We start from the raw sequence: 15604 nt of genomic DNA, 5'->3' as shown, positions 1-15604 counted from the left end.
GATTTCATGAAAACTGCGCTCGCTGTGCGTCTAAAGACGCTGCTGAACTCTGCAGTTTTGGTGCTTTTTTAACCTCTAGAGGTTTCTATGGTGTGCCTGAAAAAAATGCGTTGAAAAATACAGTTTCTTTTTTAAGTGCAGAATCAGTGCTTTTTTTGTAGTAAAAAACATTAAGTCCAAGTGCACATATTAAGTATTTGGTGAGTTTTTTACCTCAGTATTTGTGAGCCAAAACCAGGAGTGGGTGATAAATACAGAAGTGGTGACGTGTTTCCAGGGCCGGACTGGGACTAAAATTCAGCCCTGGCATTTGAAGTTACACAGGCCCACTTGTCACATGGTGACTGTATAATATCTTTGTACACTTGTAGGCAGGGCCGGTTTTAGGCAAAGTGGGGCCCTAGGCAAAGTTTAAAATGGGGCCCCAAATGCTAACATATTGCACATCACACAAAAGCATTTCGGTTGTATTTACATGCGCTGATCTCAGGCGGCTAAATGAGTTTGATCGACAATACGGAAGTTGTTCAACGCTTGTTTCCCGGCCTCTTTCCACCAACTGAGGAATAATGACGGGACAGAACGATCACTAATAGATCACTAACAGATCACCATACAGTATCATGTTATCAGCAGCACATCTACAGTTTACACTGGCAATGTGCTGCTGAGAACAATGATTTTTGTTCCAGCAAGAACAATCTGAATATGCAGCATTTTACTTGTTTAGTAAAATACACCCCATAGTCCTCCATATATTATAATGTGCCCCACAGTCCTCCATATAGTATAATACACTCCCTATAGTCCTCCATATTAAAATACACGGCTCAGTCCTCCACATAGTATAATACACTCCTCACAGTGCTCCATATAGTATAATGCACCGCCATAGTCATCCATGTACTACAATTCACTTCCCATAGTATAATGCACCCCATAGTTCTTCATATATTATAATGTATTCCCCATAGTCCTCGATACAGTATAATGCAGCTCACATATAGTATAATGCAGCCACCCCACAGAGTATAATGTAACCCCCCATAGAATATAATAGAGCCCACCTCCCCATAATATATAATGTAGCCCCCCATAGAATATAATGCAGCCCCCCATAGTATATAACACAGCCTCCCCCATAGTATATAACACAGCCTCCCCCATAGTATATAACACAGCCTCCCCCATAGTATATAATATACCCCCACAATAGTATATAACACAGCCACATAGTACATAACATGGCCTCCCCCATAGAATATAATATACTCCCCATAGTATATAGCAAAGCCCGCATAGTATATAGCACAAACCGTATAGTATATAGCACAGCCTGCATAATATAGCACAGCGCGTGTAGTAGATAACACAGCCCATGCAGTAGTATACAGCACAGACCAAACAGTAGTATACAGCGCAGCCCAGAGTACTATATACAGCACAGCCCACAGAGTACTATATACAGCACAGCCCACAGAGCACTATATACAGCACAGCCCACAGAGCACTATATACAGCACAGCCCACAGAGTACTATATACAGCACAGCCCACAGAGCAATATATACAGCACAGCCCACAGAGCAATATATACAACACAGCCCACAGAGTAATATATACAGCACAGCCCACAGAGTACTATATACAGCACAGCCCACAGAGCACTATATACAGCACAGCCCACAGAGTAATATATACAGCACAGCCCACAGAGTACTATATACAGCACAGCCCACAGAGCAATATATACAGCACAGCCCACAGAGTACTATATACAGCACAGCCCACAGAGCACTATATACAGCACAGCCCACAGAGTACTATATACAGCACAGCCCACAGAGTAATATATACAGCACAGCCCACAGAGTAATATATACAGCACAGCCCACAGAGCAATATATACAGCACAGCCCACAGAGTACTATATACAGCACAGCCCACAGAGCACTATATACAGCACAGCCCACAGAGTAATATATACAGCAAAGCCCACAGAGCAATATATACAGCACAGCCCACAAAGCAATATATACAGCACAGCCCACAGAGTACTATATACAGCACAGCCCACAGAGTACTATATACAGCACAGCCCACATAGCAATATATATAGCACAGCCCACAGAGTACTATATATAGCACAGCCCACAGAGTAATATATACAGCACAGCCCACAGAGTACTATATACAGCACAGCCCAGAGAGTACTATATACAGCACAGCCCACAGAGCAATATATACAGCACAGCCAAGAGTAATATATACAGCACAGCCCAGAGTACTATATACAGCACAGCCCACAGAGCAATATATACAGCACAGCCCAGAGTACTATATACAGCACAGCCCACAGAGCACTATATACAGCACAGCCCACAGAGTACTATATACAGCACAGCCCACAGAGTACTATATATAGCACAGCCCACAGAGTACTATATATAGCACAGCCCACAGAGTACTATATACAGCACAGCCCACAGAGTAATATATACAGCACACTCCACAGAGTACTATATACAGCACAGCCCACAGAGTACTATATACAGCACAGCCCACAGAGTACTATATACAGCACAGCCCACAGAGTACTATATATAGCACAGCCCACAGAGTAATATATACAGCACAGCCCACAGAGTACTATATACAGCACAGCCCAGAGAGTACTATATACAGCACAGCCCACAGAGCAATATATACAGCACAGCCAAGAGTAATATATACAGCACAGCCCAGAGTACTATATACAGCACAGCCCACAGAGCAATATATACAGCACAGCCCAGAGTACTATATACAGCACAGCCCACAGAGCACTATATACAGCACAGCCCACAGAGTACTATATACAGCACAGCCCACAGAGTACTATATATAGCACAGCCCACAGAGTACTATATATAGCACAGCCCACAGAGTACTATATACAGCACAGCCCACAGAGTAATATATACAGCACAGAGCACAGAGTACTATATACAGCACAGCCCACAGAGTACTATATACAGCACACTCCACAGAGTACTATATACAGCACAGCCCACAGAGTACTATATATAGCACAGCCCACAGAGTACTATATACAGCACAGCCCACAGAGTAATATATACAGCACACTCCACAGAGTACTATATACAGCACAGCCCACAGAGTACTATATACAGCACAGCCCACAGAGTACTATATACAGCACAGCCCACAGAGTACTATATACAGCACAGTCCACAGAGTAATATATACAGTACAGCCCACAGAGTACTATATACAGCACAGCCCACAGAGTACTATATATAGCACAGCCCACACAGTAGTATACAGCACAGAGCACAGCCCGCATCTCTTCTCTTCCTCCACCCCCCCCCCCCGAGAATGGCCCCACACAGTCCAGTAAAAAAAAAAAAAAAAACTCTCCTCACCTCTCCTCGTGCCCCGCGTTGCCTCCTGGTTCCTGCTCCTGTCTCAGCAGCTGCAGTCTGCCCGGGACACAGCAGGTGCGCGATGATATGACGTCATCGCGCACCTGCAGTGTCAGAGGCAGAGCGGGGAATGATGGGAGAGGGAGCGTCAGCGGACGCTCTCTCCTCCATCATTGCGTTCAACTGTACCGGTGTCTATATGCCGGTATAGTTGAATGCAACGGCGGGGGCGGGGGGAGGCGGATCGAGCGGCCCACTACTGGCACCGGCCCTTCTGGCATTTGCCAGAAGTGCCCGATGGCCAGTCCGGCCCTGCGTGTTTCTATTATACCTGATTGTCCCACTCCTGGTTTTGGCTTACAAATACTGAGGTAAAAAACTCACCAAATACTGAATGTGTGAATGTGGCCTTAGGCTGCCGTCACACTAGCAGTATTTGGTCAGTATTTTACCTCAGTATTTATAAGCCAAAACCAGGAGTGGGTGATAAATACAGAAGTGGTGCATATGTTTCTCTTATACTTTTCCTCTATTTGTTCCACTCCTGGTTTTGGCTTACAAATACTGATGTAAAATACTGACCAAATATTGCTAGTGTGACGGCAGCCTTACACAAATGCTGGCTTATAAATACAAAATGCAGTACTGGCACAAAACATAGAGGTACCAATGTTACCCCAGACAAGGGGCAAAGTCGCAAACCACAAGTGCTTAGAGGGGCACATCCCATGTTGCAAAGGTTTCTCACAAAAAGTATTTTCATATAAATGATTAGAGCCTCAGACCATTATGTGGAATGAAAGGGCCACTTTGACCCAATACTAACAGATGTTATGAGGAGCAGGGCCGGACTGGCCATCGGGCACTTCTGGCAAATGCCAGAAGGGCCGGTGTCAGTAGAGAGCCGCTCGATCCCTGCATGCTGTGCCACTGTTAGCGGCACCAGTGCCGACTCAACCCCCACCAGCGCCACTGCATTCAACTATACTATGATGCCGGTACAGTTCAATACAATGATGGAGGAGAGAGCGTCCGCTGACGCTCCCTCTCCCATCATTCCTCGCTCTGCCTCTGACACTGCGGGTGTATGACATCATCGCTTACCTGCTGTTTGTCGGGCAGACTGCATCCGCTGAGACCGGAGCCGAGCCTGGAGCACCAGGATCAGTGCGGGGCATGAGGTGAGGTGAGGATTGTGGGTTTTTTAATATATCAATGAGTGATAACTGGATTGTGGGGCTATTGGGGTGCTACATTATATTCTATGGGGGGCTGTATTACATTCTATGGGGAGTTGTATTATATTCTATGGGAGGCTTTATTACATTCTATGGGGGCTGTATTACATTCTATGGGGGGATGCATTAAGTTCTATGGGGGGCTGTATTATATTCTATGGTGGGCTGTATTACATTCTATGGGGGCTGTATTACATTCTATGGGGTGCTGTATTACATTCTATGGGGGGCTGTATTATATTCTATTGAGAGGTGGGCTGTATTATATTCTATGGTGGGCTGTATTAAATTCTATGGGGTGCTGCATTATATTCTATGGGGGGCTGTATTATATTCTATGAGGGAGGATTGCATCATACTCTTTTATGGGGCTACATTATATTCTATGGGGAGCTGCATTATACTATATGAGGAGGGCTGCAGTGTATTCTATGGAGGGGCTACATTATATTCTATGGGGGGCTGCATTATGCTCTATGAGGGGGCTACCATATATTATATATGCAGGGGCTGTATTATACTATATGAGGGGGCTGCATTATATTCTCTGGGGGGTTACATTATACTCAGGGGGCTACAATATATTCTGTGGGGTGGCTGTGCAGCGCCCCAGAGTCCTGGTCGTTGCAGTATTGTCGCTCTTCCACTAGGGGGAGTGATGGTACGTCTGAAGGTACTAAAGGAGTTCACCTGACCAGGTATCACAGTTACACACTACACTTCACACTCCAACCACCAGGGGGAGCAAAGGGTTCTATGTATTAGTCCACTCCTCACACTCGGGTAAAACTGGGGGTTGGATAGGAAGTTAGAGGAGAACGCTACTGGGTGAGACCCAGGAAAGACCTGTCAGGCAGACAGGGAGAGAAGGAGGAACATCTGAGCTGCAGACAGAGGTCCCTGTCAGGGGTGGGATCCTGGCAGAGACTGAGCGAGAGATAGAACGTTATGGAGCTGCGCCTGCACCTCATTGCGGCAGCATCCTAAGAGAGGACAAGAAGTGGAGTATATTGTGGAGAAGTGAGAAACAAGATCACAGCACAAGGAGATAATACCGGGAGGAGTTCTGCCTTAAGATCGGCAACATCCTTCTGAGGCGCGTAGCCGGTGGCCGGAACACCGAGGGAGTAATAGGCTCTATGCATTACTTCAAACTACTACCGGATTCAGCCAGCCCTGTTAGCAGTGCTCTGGATTGTGGATGCTGAAGTCTACAGTAAAAAGGTAAAGGTAAAGAGACTGCAACCCTGTGTCCTCGTTATTTACTGCGACCTACACCATCATCATCTACCTTACTGGGAAGCCCTGGGGACATACTTCACCTGTGGGAAGGTATACCATCTAGCTGCCATTCCATCACCCCAGTGGACCCCTAGCAGCGTCGGTCATCCTGACCGAGAACCACAGGTGGCGTCACGAACACTTGACAAACTTCACCCTTTGATTGGGCACCCCTTAGCAGGGCCATGGACTGGGTCGGGCCACCGTGACATCCCCAGAACCGAGACAGAGGGACCCGGTACCGAGTACCCCACTGCCCTGCGTCTGGGGGCGATCCAGCTGCATTATACTCTGGGGTGGCAGCATTATACTATATGTGGGCTGCATTATAGTGTATCGAGGACTATGGGGAATACATTATAATATATGAAGAACTATGGGGTGCATTATACTTTGGGAAGTGAATTGTACTACATGGATGACTATGGCGGGGCATTATACTATATGGAGCACTGTGAAGAGTGTATTTTACTATATGGAGGACTGAGCAGCGTATTTTATTATATGGAGGACTATGAGGACTGTATTATACTATATGGAGGACTGTGATGCATGATATGGTGTTCAAAAGTCCTGCATAGGCGTGAAGAAAACTATATGTTTCATACTTCTGAATCTCTACAGTGAAACTGGTGGAACATATATGTTTTTGTAATCCCTCATTGTATGCCATACTCATTTTTTAATGTCCCAAGTATATAAATTGTTATGGTATGCGCATTTTTGATATTTTTTTTTACAGCATAACCATACCTACACCAGTACAGTGTGTAGAATGGTGAACAGGTTTCTAAGTTCATTAACTTCCAATGCAAGTTCACACAGACTTAAATTTTACTTTTTAAGATTTATTATTTTTTATTTAATTCAGAGTGCTGAAAAGGGCCTTTTGAGTGCATCTTTAGCTTCTAATACTTTATTGGCCAGCCTTTGCTCTTGAGCACCAGCTTGCATCTCTGTGGCATTGAGTGAACAAGCTTCTGCAGATGTTCACATGTGATGATGTGGTTCCAGGCCTGTATCAGAGCCTCAATCAACTCACTCTTGGTCCTTGGCTGTTTTTTAGATATCTCTAATGATACCTTGTGCCACAAATTTTCAATTGGATTGAGGTCCGGGGACTGAGCTGGCCAGTCAATAGTAGCCACCTTGTTCTTCCAACACCAATGGCTGCCATACAGCCCCAGACCATTACTTTCATCGGATGTTTCACAGAGAAGCTCAAACACTCTGGCTTGTACTCTTCATGTGGGAACCTTCTCACATAACACTTGCCATCATTTCCTAAAATTCAAAAAGTGCTTTCATCACTAAATAGCACTTTTTCCCACTCCTCCTTCCTCCATTTTAAATATTTCAATGCCCACAGTTTTCGCCTTTGTCTTTGTATGGCTGTCATCAATGGCTTCTTTCGGGCCTTGCACCCTCTCAATCCTGCTTCCAAACATCTCTTCCTAACAGTTGATGTTGCTACCTCAATATTGCACTTTTCTTGCCATTCTCGCAGAAGCTGAGGAGAGGTGAGCTTTCGATTGGCAAGGGATGTTCTTATCAGTACTCTATCCTCCCTTTTAGTTGACTTTCTGGGCCGACCAGATCTGGGCCTGTCCTGGGTAATTCCAAGCTGCTTATGTTTCTGCAAAATTCTTACGACTGTACTCTGATTACAGCCGACCTTCCTTGCAATCTGGGGGCCAGTATAACCCTCTTCATGTAGCACCACAACTCGCACACGATCCTCCGTTGACAAAAATCTGAAGGCTCCCATCATAAAACTCTACAGTATGATTCACTAGATAGACCAATAGATAAAACAAACAAACAAAGCAGCAGATGTGATGCAATGTAATGCAATGTGATTGGCTGCCATATCCAGGTAATGATTGGTCACAAGAACCTCATCTGTGATTGGCTAATTTTGGATCTGAAGCTGTACAATATTTAGTTGTGCTTTCAATTCCCATATTGTTGCAATAATTTCAGGCAAAACTGCTTCAAAAGCTAAAAATATTACAGGGAGAGAATGCAAAATTGTATTCTGAACAAAACCATATATAATATGTCATATTAGCATCGAAGATATTCGACAGAAAACGTTTAAAACTTGAAAAATCAATTTATCCTATGCCTATGCAGGACTTTTGAACACCACTGTATGTGGGCTGCATTATAGTGTATCGAGGACTATGGGGAATACATTATAATATATGAAGAACTATGGGGTGCATTATACTTTGGGAAGTGAATTGTACTACATGGATGACTATGGCGGGGCATTATACTATATGGAGCACTGTGAAGAGTGTATTTTACTATATGGAGGACTGAGCAGCGTATTTTATTATATGGAGGACTATGAGGACTGTATTATACTATATGGAGGACTGTGATGCATGATATAATATATGGAGGACTATGGGGTGTATTATACTAAACAAGCAAAATGCTGCCTATTCATCGAGTGATTGGATTGTTTATGTGGGTACAGAAACCCTTGTTCTCAGCAGCACATCGCCGGTGTAAACTGTAGATGTGCTGCTGATAACATGATACTGTATGCGGACAGATTGATCTAATTGTGATTGTTCTGCTCCATTTATTCTTTCTCAGTTGGTGTAAAGAGGCCAGGAAACAAGCGAACAACTTCAGTATTGTCGATCATACTCGTTTAGTGGCCTGAGATCAGCGCATGTAAATACAGCAGAAATGCTTCAGAGGGAGACCAGGCAATGATGATGATAGTTGTAGTTAGCACCAGGTGCCTGGGAATAGCGCTAGCTCTACTGCTTTTCCCAGCCACCAGAGCATATAATTCTGGTATGTGTAATGATTTTTAGGGTTGATGTCAGCTCCGTAATGTCAGCTGCTATCAATCCCTGGTGTAAGTAATGGAGAGGTGTCTATCAGACACCCCCACTACTAGCCCAGACCTGGTGAGACCCAGCGACTCTGAAGAGCGGTGATGGTAGTAACAATACCGCTCTCCACAGTTGCTGAGCTCAGCGCAAGACCCGGAATATCTGAAGAGATGTTACTGATGTCACCGCTCTTCAGAGTCACCGGGTCTCGTGCTGCGCAGCGGAATCAAAAGTGGCTGTAGGCAAAGTTTATGGAGCATCAGAATGAGGTTCTATAGCCTTTGGTCATCTCAATCCCTTCATTATCTACTAGATCCAGTTATGTAGGTAAAGTAGCGGCTTTTGTTGGTACTGCAACTAAAAACAATAAATAGGACCGAGCTGTAGTGCTGGATACAGCTGTGATTATATGTTATATAGTCGTGTTACACTCCCCTCACTTCTTGTAACCTACAAGTGTACAAAGATATTATAGAGTCACCATGTGACAAGTGGGCCTGTGTAACTTCAAATGCCAGGGCTGAATTTTAGTCCCAGTCCGGCCCTGCTGAGGAGTCAATAATATAAGTGAGTCTGTGGCACAAACTCACAACAAGGAGTGCATATATAGATAAAAGGTTCTATGCAAACATGGAGGACACATACCGTAAAAGGGATTCAACCCTACTATTATTCTCAGGTCAGCCCATCCACAAATCAGATCTTGGTGAGCATGCCGAGATGAAATTTGGGAGAAAAAATCTCTCTGAAATAGATGAAGAAAATAAATATAAAGCACTACTTATGTGGTACTTTCATACGAAATAATTATGTAAGATGAAACAGACACAACTGGTCCAAACGGAGTCTTATCAAATGGGTTCCAATATGATTAAACAGTAGGAGGGAATCTGCATAAATTCTTATAATACTGCATATCTCAAACCCCACAGGTAGTGCCAAGTTCAACGAGATTTATCAGAAAAAATATTCTGTAAAAAAAGCCATGTACAACATGAACCATAAGGACTTACAGGGGAAACACCATAAGAAAGTATACATGGTCATCCCATAAAGAATCAGCTCATTGAGCAATTAAGATCTGCAAAAATCTCAAATAACCAGGTTATATATTTAAAAAAAGGATATAATATTTATACAGTAGTGATTTGGTTTGCTGCTTGATACTATTTTTACAACTAGGTACACATTGGTTTCCTTATTTGAGGTTGTGCCTGTAGTACTTAATTTTGATTACCGTATTTGAATTCTTCAAACTTGATTATGGCTTTTCAAATGGAAATCTATTAAGGGTGGAAGGGTGGTTTGCAGGGTGACCTTTGTTTGATTCATTTAATAATGGTCATATAACTACAGAATTTTTCCTCTCTTGCCATTCATTCTCAGGTGCCAAAAACTGCCATTTATATGTATGTTATCATTTGCACTCAGGTCTGTGGGGTGGTACCCCCCTTTTTTTCATTGGGCAATATGTTTTTTTAAATGTTTTTAAATGTGTTTGCTCTGTATATTCCAATAACATTTGTATTTTTTTGTATTATATGATTTTTTTTTTGGTGATCGCCGTCGTAGCATGTTCTTTTTTTTTTTTTTTAGCAAATTGCAAAAAACCCAGGCCAAGTTAGAAGGACAAACAGGTCATAAAGTGCAAGTGCATAGTGTTAAAAATGTGTATCATAGTACAATAACAATATAGAGACCACTGTGGTAAAATACTCATTGCGCACAGAATACACGTGGACTAGCAGCCATCAAGGCAACAAAGTACTAGACCTGAAGTCATTGATGTAAAGTATATAAAAAAGGCAAGGGGGTAACCGTATAACCGTGGAGACACCCACGCATCTCCCTCCGCCTCTTTCCTACTGTGCAGCGTCATAGGAATCTTCAGATATCGTCAGATTCCTATGAGGCTGCACAGTAGGAAAGAGGCGGAGGGAGATGAGGGAGAGCCGCAGATAAGTTCTGCACATGCCCCAGAATCACAGCCCCGCAGTGTGAATAAATCAGAAGAGACTGCGGGGCAGGATCTCGGGCCGCGCGTCCACGCTGGCGCAATAAGAAAGACATCATGTGATGTCAGTGGATGGGCAGCACTAACTGCGCATGCGCAAGGACTAAGATTACAGTGCAGGTGCCGGGAAAATGCCATAATGCTGAGGAGGCGGCGCCCAGAATAAATGAGGAAGTAACTGATGGTTGTGGTGTGTCTGTGTAAGTGGGGAAAGCCCTGCCCCCCCCCCCCCGACAATTTCAAGGTATGAGGGACAAATTATCTAAACTATTATTTCAGCATTGGCAGGGACAAAAACTAAAAGAGCCACCTTGGCAGAATGCAGCATTAATGCTGCACAAGGTGGCTCTTTTAGTTACATACGCCTGGGGGGTGACAGGTTCCCTTTAACCCCAGATTTTACATTTTCACAAGTAGAAATAGGTAAAATCACTACACAATTTGTTACACAATATTCCAAATGTGGCTATACAGTATTATTTGGCCACATGGCAAGACTCAGGAGGGACGAAGCACTTGTTGACACTTGGAGAACAAATTTTTGTGGAATTGATTGCAGAATCCATATACAGAGACCCTGTGCCAGAAGAGCAGAATCCCCCCTCAAGTGACACTGCAGCGGCCCAGAGTCCTGGTTGTTGCAGTAATGTCATTCTCCTCTAGGGGCGAGTGATGTTACGTTTGAAGGCAATAAAGGAGATCTCTTTACCAGGTATCACAAACCATGCAACACACTTCACACTCCAGTCCACCAGGGGGAGCTATGCTCCTATTTATTAGGGCACTCTTCACAAATAGGTAAAACTGGTGGCCTGGATAGGAAGTCAGTCAGTTCCTGTCAGGCAGACAGAGAGGAAGGAGGAACATCGAGTAGTTGCTGACAGAGTTGGCCCCTGATAGGGGTGGGATCCTGTCAGAGGCCTAGACAGAAGGCCGCGGAGCTGCGCCTGCCCCACGTGCGGCAGCATCCTAAGAAAGAGACACGAACAGCGAATTGTATTGTAGAGGGTGAGAAACGAAGTCATAGCAAAAGGAGAGGAAACCAGAAGGAGTTCTGCTCTGCAAAGGCTGCCTTCTTCTGAGACGCAGCATCCGGTAGCCGGAACACCGACGGAGCAACAGTCCTTTATGCCTTGCTCCAGAGACTGGCAGGACAGCTAATTTCAACTTACTTATCCGCCCTATACCCAGGAGGCACGGTGGCAACTTGTGGGGGCCAGAGCATGCTAGAGTCCCTGTAAAAAGCCTCAGGCCATCAGTCATACGGGTTTGTACCTATCCTTCTGGGGGACAGAGAGAAACATAACATCTAGAACATCTACAACAGTTGTGAGGACCTTATGAGAGTCTCAGCAGTAAGGTACTACAACACCCAGGTGCTAGAGGAAGGCTACTGATTTCCACCTGGATAAGGGGACTCTGGATTTGCCTTCAGACCGGCCGGACTCTGCCTGCCCTGTGATCTGGTGCTCTGGACTGTGGCTGCTGAAGCCTTCAGTAAAAGGTAAAGAGACTGCAACCTTGTGTCCTCGTTCTTCACTGCGCCTCACACCATCCACCATCTACACACTGGGAAGCCCTGGGGACACACTTCACCTGTGGGAAGGTATACCATCTAGCTGCCATAACATCACCCCAGCGGACCCCTTAAAGCAGAGTCGGTCACCCTGACCGAATACCACAGGTAGCGTCACAAACACTTTCCCTTTAAAGACCTTTCCCCCATTTACAAAGGACCTCCCAAGGGCCACGGACCGGGTCAGCCACCGTGACATCCCCCCTGAGAATCGAAGGACCCGGTACCGAGTACCCCACAGCCCTACGGGGTCGATCCAACACCAATTTGGAAATTACATCCAGAAATGAGCAGCAATTGAAAATTGCAAATCTGTCAGAGTAGTACCCAGTACATTGTAGTGCACAGTACAACTATGTAGAGTTAACTCTTGTGACAGTTTTATAGATTGGGTCGATCCGGATCGCCTAAGGTTGGGTGTAACAGGCCGCTGTATCTGGCAGCCAAGAAGTCATTGTTTGACTCTTGGTTCCATAACAACCATTGATTTTGTCGATGGGTATGAGAGGGATCCCCTTCCCTCTCACAACCTTCCAAATGTTGTGATTGTGGCATCTGATGGGTTAATCAGCCATGGGTGGTGCTGGTGCACTCTCTGGCTGTTACAGTAGGAGCTCGGCTGTTAGCTGCCCTGAGCTCCTGTGGTGATCGTCAAGAAGGTGCTGATATATCTGCTCCTCCTGCGCGATTGGTCAGTCAAATTGAGTGATCGGGGACTGATGACATGGGCTCCTACACATCTCCTGCCGTTCAGCTGTCAGGGACCACTGTCCACACAGAACTGCCACTGTGTGTTTGTACCTAGTGACAGTGTTATTCCATGATGGACATGGCACGTCATGATACGGTAACTTACACCCTTTCATGATGTGCTATGGCTGTCATTAGTCGTAAAGGGGCTAAATAAAATGCAATAACCATAGATGATTATTATTGAGTAGTTTGGTGTGAACTCCTGCAGAAAACAAAAAACACAGTATTTCTGCAACATGTGAACACGGCCTTATACACACAAAAGCCAAATGTCATATAGTGAAGCTTATGTAAAGACTAGCTGTTTCCAGCCAGCTAACGCTCGGCACGCTCATTGCTCTCTAATTAACGCTGCTGGTGATTAAACTAAAGTAAATAATGACAACATTCAATAGCGTTTACGCAGGTGGTAATTCAACTTAAAATGAAGTTAATAACAATAATAATCATTAAAAATCTAAATAATACTAAAAATACATTTTATTCACAGTGTAAAATCAAAAACAAACTGGATTCAGTAAGATGTGCGTTTTTTATTCATTCCATCATCTAAACAAATTTCATAACGAAACATAAATTAAGTAAAAATTTCTCTGTAAACACAATTAAATGTATAGTCATTTTCAAAGAATTTTCCTTGACTTCTACCAGGTACAATTTAATGTGTGGGGACAGGATTGTGTGTCATACTGTGGTGGGGGGGCGGGATTATGTGTGGTAATGTGGTGGGAGGGCGGGATTATGTGTGGTAATGTGGTATGGGGGCGGGATTATGGGTGGTAATGTGGGGGGCGGGATTATGGGTGGTAATGTGGTGGGGGGTGGGATTATGTGTGGTAATGTGGTGGGAGGCGGGATTATGTGTGGTAATGTGGATGGAGGTGGGATTATGTGTGGTAATGTGGTGGGGGTGTGGGATTACATGTGGTAATGTGGTGTGGGGACGGGATTGTGTGTGGTAATATGGTGGGGCGGGATTATATGTGGTAATGTGGTGGGGCGGGATTATGTGTGGTAATGTGGTGAGGGGCGGGATTATGTGTGGTAATGTGGTGGAGGGATTATGTGTGGTAATGTGGTGGGGGGGCGGGATTATGTGTGGTGATGTGGTGGGGGCGGGATTATGTGTGGTGGGGGGCGGGATTATGTGTGGTGATGTGGAGGGGGGGCGGGATTATGTGTGGTGATGTGGGGGGGCGGGATTATGTGTGGTGATGTGGTGGGGGGCGGGATTGTGTGTGGTAATGTGGTGGGGGGCGGGATTGTGTGTGGTGATGTGTTGGGGTCGGAATTATGTGTGGTAATGTGGTGGGGGGCGGGATTGTGTGGTAATGTTGTGGGGGGCTGGATTATCTGTGGTAATGTGGTGGGGGGCAGGATTATGTGTGGTGATGTGGTGGGGGAGTGGGATTATGCGTGGTGATGTGGTGGGGGGCGGGATTATGTGTGGTAATGTGGTGGGGGGCGGAATTGTGTGGTAATGTGGTGGGGGCGGGATTATGCGTGGTAATGGGTGGGGGCGGGATTATGCGTGGTGATGGGGTGGGGGTGGGATTGTGTGTGGTGATGGGGTGGGGGAGCAGAATTATGTGTGGTGATGTGTTGGGGGGTGGGATTATGTGGTGATGTGGTGGGGGGTGGGATTATGTGTGGTGATGTGGTGGGGCAGAGCTACTGTGCAGGGGCAGGATTAGCGAGTGTGATGTGGGGGGCGGGATTATGTGTGGTAATGTGGTGGGGGGCGGGATTATTTGTGGTAATGTGGTGGGGGGGCGGGATTATGCGTGGTGATGTGGTGGGGGGCGGGATTATGGGTGGTGAAGGGGTGGGGGGCGGGATTATGGGCGGTGAAGGGGTGGGGGAAGGGATTATGGGCGGTGATGGGGTGGGGGCGGGATTATGGGCGGTGATGGGGTAGGGGGGCTGGATTATGGGCGGTGATGGGGTGGGGGGGCGGTATTATGAACGGTGATGGGGTGGGGGGTGGTATTATGGGCGGTGATGGGGTGGGGGGGTGGTATAATGGGCGGTGATGGGGTGGGGGACGGTATTATGGGCGGTGATGGGGTGGGGGGCGAGATTGTGTGTGGTGATATGTTGGGGGGCGGGATTGAGTGTGGTGATGGGGTGGGGGGGGTGTGATTGTGTGTGGTGATGGGTTGGGGGCGAGATTGTGTGTGGTGATGGGTTGGGGGGCGAGATTGTGTGTGGTGATGTGTTGGGGGGCGAGATTGTGTGTGGTGATGTGTTGGGCGGCGAGATTGTGTGTGGTGATGGGGTGGGGGGCGTGATTGTGTGTGGTGATGGGTTGGGGGGCGTGATTGTGTGTGGTGATGGAAGGGGGGCGGGATTGTGTGTGGTGATGTGTTGGGGGTGGGATTGCATGTGGTGATGGGGTGGGGGGCGTGATTGCGTGTGGTGATGTGTTGGCGGGAGTGATTGCATGTGGTGATGGGTCGG

This window comes from Ranitomeya variabilis, chromosome 6 (assembly GCF_051348905.1).
Source record: "Ranitomeya variabilis isolate aRanVar5 chromosome 6, aRanVar5.hap1, whole genome shotgun sequence".
Classification (NCBI taxonomy): domain Eukaryota; kingdom Metazoa; phylum Chordata; class Amphibia; order Anura; family Dendrobatidae; genus Ranitomeya; species Ranitomeya variabilis.
The sequence above is the reverse complement of the archived record's forward strand: the minus strand, read 5'-3'. Positions refer to the sequence as shown.